We start from the raw sequence: 12,725 nt of genomic DNA, 5'->3' as shown, positions 1-12,725 counted from the left end.
GCGTCTGTTTGTGGCTTTCTCACTCTCGGCATTCTTCGCACAGACATGGAGGTGCTGAACTACTCGATCATATTTCTCGTCGATGTTGTCGAGGACAGCATCTTCCCACATTGCTGCAGTAGTGCCAATGAGTTCCAAGTTGGTGATCATTCTGGGAGTTGCCTTCTTAGACTTAAATTTTGCAGACTTTTCTCCCTGCTCTGTGAAGTAGAATTTTGCACGAAGGAGATGGTGGTCCGATCCCGTTTGGAATTTTGGGACAACAGTGTCATCGGTCAGGCAAAACCTTCGATTTAATATGATGTGGTCAATTTCATTGTGGAACTGTTCACCAGGAGACTCCCATGTCCAGCATTTAGATTCAGCCTTCTGGAACTGTGAGTTACCATGGATGGTCTTGGTCGACATGATGAATTCAGACAGTCTCTCACCCTGATCGTTCCATTCTAGGCCATGTGTCCCAATGTGGAGTTCTTTGGGCGACCTTCTCGGACCTATCTTGACATTAAAATCACTAACAATGATCTTGTAGAAGGTGTGGTCTTCTTTATAGAACTTCTCCAGTTCCATGTAGAACCTCTCAATGTCTTCTTCATCGTAGTTGGAAGTAGACGACTAAGATAGAAACTGCAGGCAGTGAGCCACATCTATTCAAGTGTAATAGTCCAATTCAGGTTGTTAGGCATTTAAATGAATTGATGCTCGATGCTCATGGCCAAGTTCGAGTTGACAAGGACACCAATACCACCAATGCCTCTGTTGTTGCATGTTCTGAGGAACAATTCTTCTCCAGTGTTGAAAATGGCGTGATGTGATTGATGTCTCCTTGTTTCAGTCAGACCAATGATGTTGTACTTGATCTTCTGCGCTTGCACCATCAGGTCCTCGATAGATGCTTCTGATGCCAGTGTCCATGCGTTGAAAGTACAGACAATTATTTTAGTCTTTCATGAGCAGTCTAGTTCATCCCCGAGATTTTTTCAGCCTCTCCTTGCTCACCCTTCTTAATGCTGCCTTATGGGGGGCTCTTTCGGTGACAGGTGAATGAAGCCAATTGTTGTTACTGTTGTTGGCATTCTTCAGTACTGTCCACAGGTAGCTTGCTAGGCTCTGCCACGAGGGCGAGATACTCCCGGCAGCTTGCTGGGCTCTCCAAGAGAGACGGAGGCTTTTAAGGGCGGACCCCAATTGCCCTAAGAGGTGTTACCATGGTTCACACCAAATTTGAACCCTATCAAATATGGTGCGGGAATAATGAGTATTAAGTGTTTTATGGTGTGTCCAGAGAGCGGCCTTGAGTGTGGCAGTGGCTGGGTAGTGGATGTAGTGGGGTCGGCCAGTGAGGTATTTATCTGTCTTGGGTAGGGTGGGGTGTCTGGGTTTGATCCCTCCCTCAGATGCTGGAGATTGGAGGAGGCAGACAGAAGATCTTGTTACCAGGTCTCGTTGAACCCAGAGTTCAAGGTTGCAAAGTTCTGCTTACCTGGTTTTGTGGGGCTTCACTCATGCATGAGGTATGGCCCAAGTGTCCAGAGAGCGGCCTGGAATGTTGCGGTGGCTGGGTAGTGGATGACTGCCCTCCGATGCCCCGATGGATTTATCACATCTTCCAGAAAGGCAGTGGAGAGGATTATTCACGACTTCTACTGGGATCTCTTTGACAGCCACGTCCACCTGCCCACATACCAAATTCCGCAGGATGGATATGTTGTTCACGTCCTCCCTTCTGAAATCCGACACGCCATTTCATTGGTAAAGACACCTACAGCATCTGGTCTGGACAAGATCAGATCCGAACACCTGAAGAATCTACTGCCAGTACTTATCAATATACTGGATCGACTCTTCACAGGCTACCTGTCTGAATGCAAGGTTCCATCTCAGTGGAAAACCAGTAGGACCATTCTGCTGTATAAGAAGGGAGACATCCACGACATCGGCAACTATCACCCAATCTGCCTGCTGTCTGTTGTCTACAAGTTGTTCACTCGTGTCATTCTGAATAGAATAGGCAGAACACTAGATGAAGGACAACCATGCGAGCAAGCCGGGTTTCGAAGGGGATTCAGCATGATAGACCATATCCACATAGTGACCAAACTCATTGAAGTTTCTCAAGAGTTCAAGATGCTGCTCTGTCTAACGTTCATTGACTTAAAGAAGGCCTTCGATTCTGTTGAGACTGAGGCAGTCATCGAAGCCCTGGGCAAACAGGGCATTCAAACTCAGTGTATCAAAATCCTCCTTGAGCTGTATTGTGGATTCACCACCAGGATCTCACCATTCTACAGGGAAGTGATCATTGATGTAAAGAGAGGGGTGTGGCAGGGTGACACCATTTCACCGAAAGTCTTCAGTGCCACTCTTGAGAACATCATGCGACGACTGGAATGGGAAGGAATGGGAGTGAAGATGGACAGTTGGCAATTACACCACCTCCGCTTCACTGATGACATCGTTCTCATAACACCAAACATTAACCAAGCGGCACAAATGCTGGCTGACTTTGACCACGAGTGTGGAAAGGTCGGATTGCTGCTGAATCTCAACAAGATGATGTTCATGAAAAACAAACTGTTCCCTGAAGTTCCATTTGCTCTCAATGGAATGAACATCTCCGAATGCAGCAGCTATGTGTACCTGGGTCGAGAAATCAACACGAGGAACGACTTGGTGCCAGAACTGTGCAGGAGGAAGAGAGCAGCATGGAATGCATTCAAGAGCATTGAAGAAGTGGTTAAGAGAATGAAGAACCTCCGACTCTGGGCACATCTTTTTGATTCCACCATTCTTCCTGCATTAACATATGCCTCAGAGACCTGGGACCTACACAAACAGGATGAGAACGCTATTCGGGTATCCCAAAGAGGAATCAAAAGAGCTATGCTAGGAATATCATGTCTCACTCAAGTGAGAGAAGGAATCCGGAGTTCTGACCTCCGTTGACGGTCAAAAATCAAGGATGCTGTCTCGTTTGCCAAGGCATCAAAAATCAGAGGGGCCGGTCATGTAATGCGATTCAGAGACAACCGCTGGACTAGAGCTGTTACCAGCTAGATTCCACGGGACATCAGAAGACCTCATGGCCGCCCACCAACTAGATGTCAGATTTCTTTGTCAAATCCCTGAATGAACGATTTGAGGCTCTTCCTGTTCCTGGAGCAAGCAGATATCATTGGGCTGCACTGGCTCGTGACAGGGACAAATGGAGACATTACTGGCGCCCGCTGGAGCAAATCGAAGATCAACAGGACTACAAGTGATACAAGTGATAGTTGACAATAGTACTGAAGTCATGTTATAGTCGTAGAGCTGCTACACCAATCCCTCCTCCATTGGTATGTCAAGATCCCTCCACCATTATCTCACAGTCCTTTCTCCCCCAACACCTAGCTTTATTATTTATTTATGAACACGTAGAGCATCGACATAGCATTGCTACAGTAGATTTGTTCCTGGATTTGTACATTCTTGGAAGTATAGACAGCATTTACTTAAAGCAGCTCTTAATTCATGGTTATAAGAGCAACAGATGTAACTAGGATATGCTTCCAGCTTCCCCTGAGCCTGGATTAAGGATGCTCTCCACATCAGGCTGGTGACACAGGGAGTGGAAAGGATTCTCCCAAGGACTTTGGATGATTTTACCACTGGGCAATACTATCCTGCAAGCTGAGAGATCCATTTCCACTCTATCCTTTCTTTTTTTTTTTTTTTTTGGCTTTTTGGGCCACACCCAGCGATGCTCAGTTATTCCTGGCTTTGCACTCAGGAATTACTCCTGGCAGTGCTTGGGGGACCATATGGGATGCCGGGGATCGAACCCTGGTCGGCCGCCTGCAAGGCAAACGTCCTACCCGCTGTGCTATCAATCCGGCCCCATCCACTCTATCCTTTCTTTAATGAAACTCTTTTTTTAAAAAAAATTGATTCACCATTAACTACAAAGTTATTCATGACTGAATTTCTTGACTGAGACTCCAAAACCTGGGGACAGGAGGGCCCAGAAGGGCCAGTCTAGGACTCTGACCCTTTAAGACAATCTTAGACCAGAGTCCATTCAGGTAAACCCAAACCTAGAGTGCCAGAGTAGACTCACTTCTAGATATCTGGGAACATTACAAAAGTATAGGAATCTTACTCATAACTAAAACCTTGCTGGGTTAGGGACAAAGAAGATAATTCAGTTACAGATACCACAATCATCCTTGACAAGTTACATTTTTAGGTCATTTTACATGTATAAAGGATATTGGAGGCAGGGGTGGGGTGGGACTTGATGGTCTCTCTAATTTCTTCCCAAAGTTTGCTTGAACATTGAAGAAAGGGCAACTGGCTGATTGGGGCTTGTTCTCTTTGGGCACATACCCATTTTAGTGAATGCTTGGTTCATTCAGAGAAGGCAGCAGTCTTTCCTTAGGGTGATTTGTTATAAATAATGATGATTGTTGGATTATTATAGTCACTCACTGGCAGTATTATAGTTAAAAAGTTGGCAGTGTTTGCATTATATATGACCATTTTTAAAGCTCAGCTATAAAAATTTACTTAGGTCTCATATTTGATGTACAAGCTCTTCATCCAGGAATGTTTTGCTTCCAATAGAAATTTTAAAAATGGTTAATAAAATTGGTCTGTATAATTTTCCTGAGTTATATGAGTATTTTAGAAAAACAGAAATGCATCATTTGTGTAGGTTCAATCTTTTTCTCAGTTGTTCTTGAGTTTAAGCATAAAGCTATAAAATTTAAATTATTCAAACAGCTTGAATGACTTGAGAAGAAATGATTTTGCGCTCAGGGTGAGACTAAAGACTGGTGCAGGCAATCTTTATACCCCTCTTTAAAAAGTCTATCTGTGGCCCAGAACTAGAAACCCCTCGAGAACAATTATACTGTGCATTTTCATTATGCATTTTATACCTCTAAGTACATAATCACCTGCTCCTGTCTATCTGATAAATAATGAGATTTTTATTTCACATTTGCATTGTTAATTACAGTATATTACAGAAGTAAGGTACTAGGCATCTGTTATTAATAGAATGTAATTTATTTTAAATAACAAGGGCACTTTAAATAGACAGAGGGAGAAAGAAAGCACACTTTATCGAAGACCACCCTGATCTGTCAATAGCTGTTTGTCTGGATTTTTCAGGTAAATGTGGAAAGGATGGAAGGTGAATACCACATGTACTGAAACTTTAAAAATAAAATATATTGTGGTTTACAGTCTGGAAGAGCTTTTTTTCTGTTCTGTATCCTTTGAGAAAAAAGTAGACAAGTTTTGAAATGCAAAAGCAGTAAGACTATTTTTAAGATAGAAAAGATAAAACTTCCAACCCATCAGTTCCCTTAGGTGTCTGACAACCTCTGATCATGTTATGCAGGTCCAGTTGGGAAGCTAGGGAGCAAAGGAGCACGATATACATCACTTTCCAATCATGGGTCTTGAAGTAGAGCTCACTTTCTCACCTCACTTCCATACCCGAGGCCTTGCTGAGAGGCAGTCTGGTGAGAAAAGGAAAAGACTAAAAATAGACCCCAAAATATCAGAGCCTGATAATTCTCCACATGTCTGTTACCATAGTCACCCAGGTGGAGTAAAGAAAGAATTGTTTTCCTTCAAATCAAGAGACATAAGAATTCTTAGGAAAGTGCACCTACACAGTTTACTTATGTGCATACTAAACATAAAGGAATTCAAGTAAAACAACATTTATGTTAGTCTTAAAAATTGAAAATCTAATAGACACATGTATACATTTCGTTTGATGAGATTCGTGGGGCTCTTCCAAGTGATTTGTCTTGGCTCTGTGTGCAGGCTGAGGATTCAGTGGTTGGGGGTCTCTAGGATTTGAGATGCTGGAGAGTACCATGTGGTGCCTGGGATAAAATTCTGGCATGGATCTTACCCCCTGTTACATCTCCCTGGCCTGTCATTAGAGAATGATATATTTGACTTAAAGAATTGATTAACTATAGAAAAACACAATATCAGGAATACTGGTTTTGAAAGACATTTACATTGGAATCCCTTTGCTTTTGAACTATCTCCTCAGACCTTGCCCACTTGGAATTTTTCCTGTACCTTCTGTTATATCTCTACTATCTCCTGGTACCTGGAAATCCTCATCTATAGGCACCAATCCTGCAGACAAGGACTTTCTGGGTCTCTTGCATAACACATCTTTCATCTTTTTGATGAATTTTCTTATGTATTTATTGCTAGGTCCACAAGTTCCAGAAGATGGCTGCACAATGAGGTGTGGTCATGTTGTATGCATGCATCACAGGCTGGGATTTCTCTTTGGCATGTTGACTTTTAACTCTGGAGCCAGAGTTGGAAAGAGATGATGTAAATTATCAGACTGGGGTAGAAGCAGAAGCTTCTAACTCTAACCCCAGGACTTACAAACACCAAGGCCACAGCTGCTTGTAGGTACATCCCTGCACATTTTCAGACAAAAAAACTATTACAAGCACCAACTAAAAATTTACCTACACCACAATAAAATATTTCCTTTTGCACTTTAGACTAGTGTGGCATGTGTCATGTCCTAACAGAGATACACTGTCTGATAATTACTATAATACTTACGTGGTCTATATGGGCACTTTATTTAATCATTTCTTTTGTTTTTGTTTTTGGGCTACACCCAGAGGTTTTCAAGATTTTCTCTGGTACTAAGGGATTACTTGTGATGGAATTCAGGTAACCATATGTAGTGCCAGAGATATAACTTGGTTAAACTGTATGCAAAACAAGTACCTTAAAGCTCTGTGCTATCTCTCAGGGAACATATATTGTGCAGTTTAGAACTACATTTAATTCTTCACATACAGTGGGATGTTGTTCTATGTGTTTTATTTTATTTGGGCTCCAAGACAGTAAGTCATTAGAGATAGATTTTATATATATATATATATATATATACATATATATATACACATATGTACACACACATACACACACACACACACATAGCTATATAACTACCCAGCCACCACCATGCTCCAGGCCACTTTCCGAACCATCATGATCACAAATGACGAAATCCCCGTTAATCGTCGATTTCTCGAGCAGGCTCAGTAACCTCTCCATTCGTCCTTTTTTTGAGATCTTAGAAGTCTCTCTTGACTCGGCCCTCCTAACGATGTCGCACTGGAGGCTCTTTCAGGGTCAGGGGAATGAGATCCAGCTTGTTACTGGATTTAACATATGAATACACCATGGGAAGCTTGCAAGGCTATCCCATGTGGGCAGGAAACTCTCAGAAGCTTGCCAGTTTCTCCCAGAGGGAGAAGTAGGCTACAAGATATTGCTCAGCTGCAAAGCGGCCACACACTTCTGCGAGCTCACTTTTAAGTCTCTGGATGTTAGCCGTTGATGGAATTACACACACCTGGGTTCCTCTGCTGGTACCTTCATGGTGAGACCTGTCCGAATGTGTGGAGAGGGGCCTCAAGCATGGCTATAGCTAGGTTCCGGTGGTCTTCAGCCACCGGGAGCTCTGCTCAGGATGGGGAGGGAATCTGGAGCCCATCCCCTCTGAGGGGCTCCGGTTAAGACAGCCAGGTGTGCGGGCAAGAGTCTCTGCATCACTCTCTTCTGGGAGCTCGCTTTTAAGTCTCTGGATGTTGGCCATTGATGGACTTACACATACCTGGGTTCCTCTGCCGGTACCTTCATGCATGAGGCCTGTCCAAACATGTGGAGAGGGGCCTCGAGCATGGCTGTAGCTAGGTTCCAGTGGTCTTAGGCCGCGGGAGCTCTGCTCGGGGTGAGGAGGAATCTGGAGCCCATCCCCTCCGAGGGGCCCTGGGGAAGACAACCAGGCGTGAGGGCAAGAGAATTCTGGACCATAAGACACTTAATACCCATTTTCCATTATTTCCACACCGCATTTGATGGGGCTCAAGTATGGTATAAACCATGGGAACACCTGTAAGTGCAATTGGAGGCGACCCTAAAAGCCTCCATCCCTCTTGGAGAGCCCGGAAAGCTACCGAGAGTATCCCGCCCGCTCGGCAGAGCTTGGCAAACTACCTGTGGTGTATTTGATATGCCAAAAACAGTAACAACAATGGGTCTCATCCGCCTGACACTGAAAGAGCCACCAATACGGCAGCATTAAGAAGGAAGAACAAGGAGAGGCTGATAAAATCTCAGGGACAAACTAGACTGCCAAAATGAAGAAGGACTAAAATGACTGTCTGTACCTTCAAGGCACGTACGCTGGTATCAGAAGCAACCATTGAGGACCTGATGATGCAAGCGCAGAAGATCAAGTATGACGTCATTGGTCTGATCGAAACAAGAACGCATTTTCACATCATGCCATTTTAACACTGGAGAAGAACTGTTCCTTGGAACATGAGACAACAGAGGTGTTGGTGGTGTTGGTGTCCTTGTAAACACAAACTTGGCCATGAGCATTGATTCATTCGAATGCCTAACAACCCGAATTGGACGATTACGCTTGAATAGATGTGGCTCACTGCTTGCAGCTTCTATCTTCATTGTCTACACACCAACATCCAACTACGATGAAGAAGAAATTGAGAAGTTCTACATGGAGCTGGAGAAATTCTATAGAGAAGATCACACCTTCTACAAGATCCCTGTTGGTGATTTTAATGTCAAGATAGGACTGAGAAGGTTGCCCAAAGAACTCCACATTGGGACCTATAGCATAGCATGGAACAAACAGAGTGAGAGACTGTCTGAGTTCATCATGTTGACCAAGACCAAGACCATCCATGGTAACTCACCATTCCAGAAGGTCAAATCTAATCATTGGACATGGGAGTCTCCCGATGGAAGTTTCACAACCAAATTGATCACATCATATTCAATAGAAGGTTATGCCTGACCAATGTTGCTATTGTCCCAAAATTCCAAACGGGAGCAAACTACTGTCTCCTTCATGCAAAGTTCTACTTCACAGAGCGATGAGAAAGGATAGCAAAGTTTAAGTTTAAGAATAGAATTCCCAGAATGACCACCAACTGGGAGCTCTTTGGCACTATTGCGGCAACAAGGAAAGATGCCGTTGTTGACAACATCGATGAGGAATACATCAGCACCTCCATGACTGTGCGAGGAATGTCGAGAGTGGGAAAGCCACAAACAGACGCCTGTCTTCGGAAACTATCGAACTCATTTGTCAATGTGGTTTGGCATGAGCCTTAGGCAATCACAAATTAATATCTGAGCTCACAAAGCTGTGCAGAGAAGCAATAAAGGAAGACCTTAAAGAGAGAAGAGCAGTAGTGTTGGACAATTCGACAGAAGCCGGGAAAAGTATTTGCAACGCTCGCCTGTCCTTCGCCAACTGCAAGACCAATATGACTGCCCTCTGACATTCTGATGGATCTATCACATCTTCCAGAAGGGCTATGGAGAGGTTATTCAAGTCTTCTACTCGGATCTCTTCAACAGCCACACCCACCTGCTCACATACCAAATTCTGCAGGATGGATATGTTGTTCACATCCTCCCTTCCTGAAATCCGACACACCATTTTGTCGGTAAGGACGTGTACAGTACCATGTCTAGACAAGGTCAGACTGGAACACCTAAAGAATCTGCTGCCAGTACTTGCCAATACACTGACTCGGCTCTTAGCATGCTACCTATCTGTATGCAAGGTTCAGTCCCAATGGAAAACCAGCAGGATCATTCTCTTGTACAAGAGGGGGGACATCCATGACATTGGCAACTATCTCCCAATCTTCCTGTTGTCTGTCATCTACAGGTTGTTCATTCAAGTCACACTGAATAGAATAGGCAGAACACTAGACGAAGGACAACCATGCAAGCAAGCCAGGTTCCAAAAAGGATTCAGCACAATCAACCATTTCCGCACAGTGACCAAGCTCATTGAAGTTTTGTGAGAGTTAAGGATGCTGCTTTGTCTAATGTTCATCTTTTTAAAGAAGGCCTTCGATTTTATTGAGACTGAAGCCGTCATCAAAGCCCTAGCCAAACAGGGCATTCAAACTCAGTACATCAAGATTCTCTGCAATCTGTATTATAGATTCACCATCAGGATCTCACTATTCTACAAGGAAGTGATCATTGACGTAAAGAGAAGGGTTCAGCAGGGTGATACCATTTCTCGAGAACATCATGTGATGACTGGAATGGGAAGTGCCACTCTCGAGAACATCATGTGATGACTGGAATGGGAAGGAATGGGAGTGAATATAGATGACTGTTGGAAACTACACCACCTCCGCTTAGCTGATAACATCATTCTCATAATGACAAATATTAGCCTAGTGGCACAAATGCTGGCTGACTTTGATCATGAGTGTGGAAAGGTCAGAATGCAGCTGAATCTCACCAAGACAATATTCATGAAAAATGCACAAGTCCCTGACATTCCATTTGCTCTCAACAGAATGGACATCTCTGAATGCAGCAGCTATGTGTAACTGGGTCGAGAACTCAACATGAGGAATGACTTGGTGCCAGAACTGCGCAGGAGGAAGAGTGCAGTGTGGAATGCCTCCAAGAGCATTGAAGAAGTGGTTAAGAGGAAGATGAACCTCTGGCTCTGGGCACATCTTTTCAAGTCCACTATTCCTCCTGCACTAACATATGCCTCAGAGACTTGGCCCCTACGAAACAAGATGAGAACGCTATTCGGGTATCCCAAAGAGGAATCAAAAGAGCTATGCTTGGAGTATTACGTTTCACTCAAGTGAGAGAAGGAATCCAGAGTTCTGACCTCCTTTGACCATTAAGAATCAGGGATGCTGTCTCTTTTACCAAGACATCAAAAATCAGATGGGCTGAACATGTAATGCGATTAGAGACTACTGCTGGACTAGAGCTGTTACTGACTGGATTCCACGTGATGTCAAAAGACCATGTGGCCACCCACCTATGAGATGTTCAGACTTCTTTGTCCAAACCCTGAATGAACAGTTTGAGGCTCTTCGTGTTCCTGGAGCGAGCAGATACCACTGGGCTACACTAGCACATGACAGGGATGAATGAAGACTTTACCGGTGCCCACTCAAGCAAATTGAAGATCAACGTGATGACAAGTGATAACTACTTTGTCTAGCAGAATTTTGAAAGCAGGGTAAATAGTAAATACCTGTTGCTCAATCAATAAATTTATAGTGGCTTACAATGAACATTGGGACGACAGTGCTACAGTGCTACAAATACATTAAAGAAGACAAGCTAACTGTTTTTTTCATTGCAGTTGTTGAGAAAGAAGAAAATCCTAGGATACAAAAAAAAATGTTAAGTTAGGGAAGGAAAAGCTAAGACAAAGCAAAACAATAGTGCATGTGATTTCACTGAAGATTGAATCTGGAAAGTCCCTTTCACAGATGTGTCTGTTTCTACAAACCCTCCCATCAAAACTCAAGGACTAAAGAACTGATAGGTAGACTTAGGTAAGATCCCGGAAACAGGGCTGATTTCACAGCTGTAAAAACAGCTGTAGTGAGGGGTTGGGAGAGTGCTATAGTTTCATATAAAATAGCTTACTTGTGCCCAGATCAACACTCAATATATAGAAATGTCTGTGTGGGTCAAAGCATTGCATATGAGAGATCTGCTTTTGGTGTTAAGACACAATCAACAGTAACTTCTTCTGTTCTGACAAATGTATCACTGTATCACTGTCATCCTGGTGCTCATCGATTTGCTCAAGCGGGCACCAGTAACATCTCCATTGTGAGATTTGTTACTGTTTTTGGCATATTGAATACGCCATCGTGAGCTTGCCAGGCTCTGCTGAGAGGGGCCGAGGAATCGAACTTGGGTGGGTCGCGTGCAAGGCAAACACCCTACCGGCTGTGCTATCACTCCAGCCTGACAAATGTAAGGGGAAAAAGTCCCATTTCCCTTACAAAAATTTCAAATGATTCTATTAAAATCAATTTATTTTCCTCTCTAATTTTGATAGCTTTGTTGCTTTGTTAGTTAAAGACTTTAACATGCCTTTTGCTGTAGTGTGATCTGGTTCTTAAAAATCATTTCAGAAGACCAGATTCCTTGCAAATTGCCCATGTATATCTCATTCTGAGAATACAGCCTTATTTCCCATAAAAAAGAGTATCTTAGGAACTGAAGAGATAGCTCAGTGGACTGAGTGCATGCTTTGCACACAGAAGCCCACGTTCTCTGGAATTGCATGGTCTCCTTAGCAATGTCAGGAGTTCTGTATCTTTTTTTTTATTTTAGTTTATTGAATTACCGTGACATAGTCACAACTTTCATGTTGGGGTTACAGTCACACAGTGATCAAACACCCACTCCTCCACCAGTGCACATTCCCCACCACCAATATCCCCGGTATACCCCACTTCTCCCACCCTCCCTCTGCCTCCATGGCAGACAATATTCCCCATACTCTCTTTCTACTTTTGGGCATTATGGCTTGCAGCACAGAGCTCTGTATCTTGAGTACAGACCCAGTCATTGTCCCTGAGCACCACGGGGTGTAGATACAAAACTAAAAAGTTATCTAAACAAACAAACAAAAAACTTTAAAAGCAAAGAAGTCACTCTTAGACTGTTCTAGGGATCACAGAAAGCCCTAAGGCTCTCAGTAAGACTACAGAATTATACTATTTTATACAATACAAATAATATTTGCATTTTCACCTCACACATTTTTCTCATAAGCATACAATCTGGTGTTATCCAGAGGCCACAGCACATATTGACAATATCATCTGTCTGATTGATAATGG

General features: G+C 43.4%; 1 pseudogene; it reads left to right on the top strand.

Moving 5' to 3' along the window:
* The first annotated feature begins 8,208 nt into the window (after positions 1-8,208).
* On the top strand, positions 8,209-11,064 carry LOC105943027 (uncharacterized; annotated as a pseudogene).
* Positions 11,065-12,725: the final 1,661 nt, after the last annotated feature.

Source organism: Sorex araneus, chromosome X, assembly GCF_027595985.1.
Source record: "Sorex araneus isolate mSorAra2 chromosome X, mSorAra2.pri, whole genome shotgun sequence".
NCBI lineage: Eukaryota > Metazoa > Chordata > Mammalia > Eulipotyphla > Soricidae > Sorex > Sorex araneus.
The sequence above is the reverse complement of the archived record's forward strand: the minus strand, read 5'-3'. Positions and strand labels throughout refer to the sequence as shown.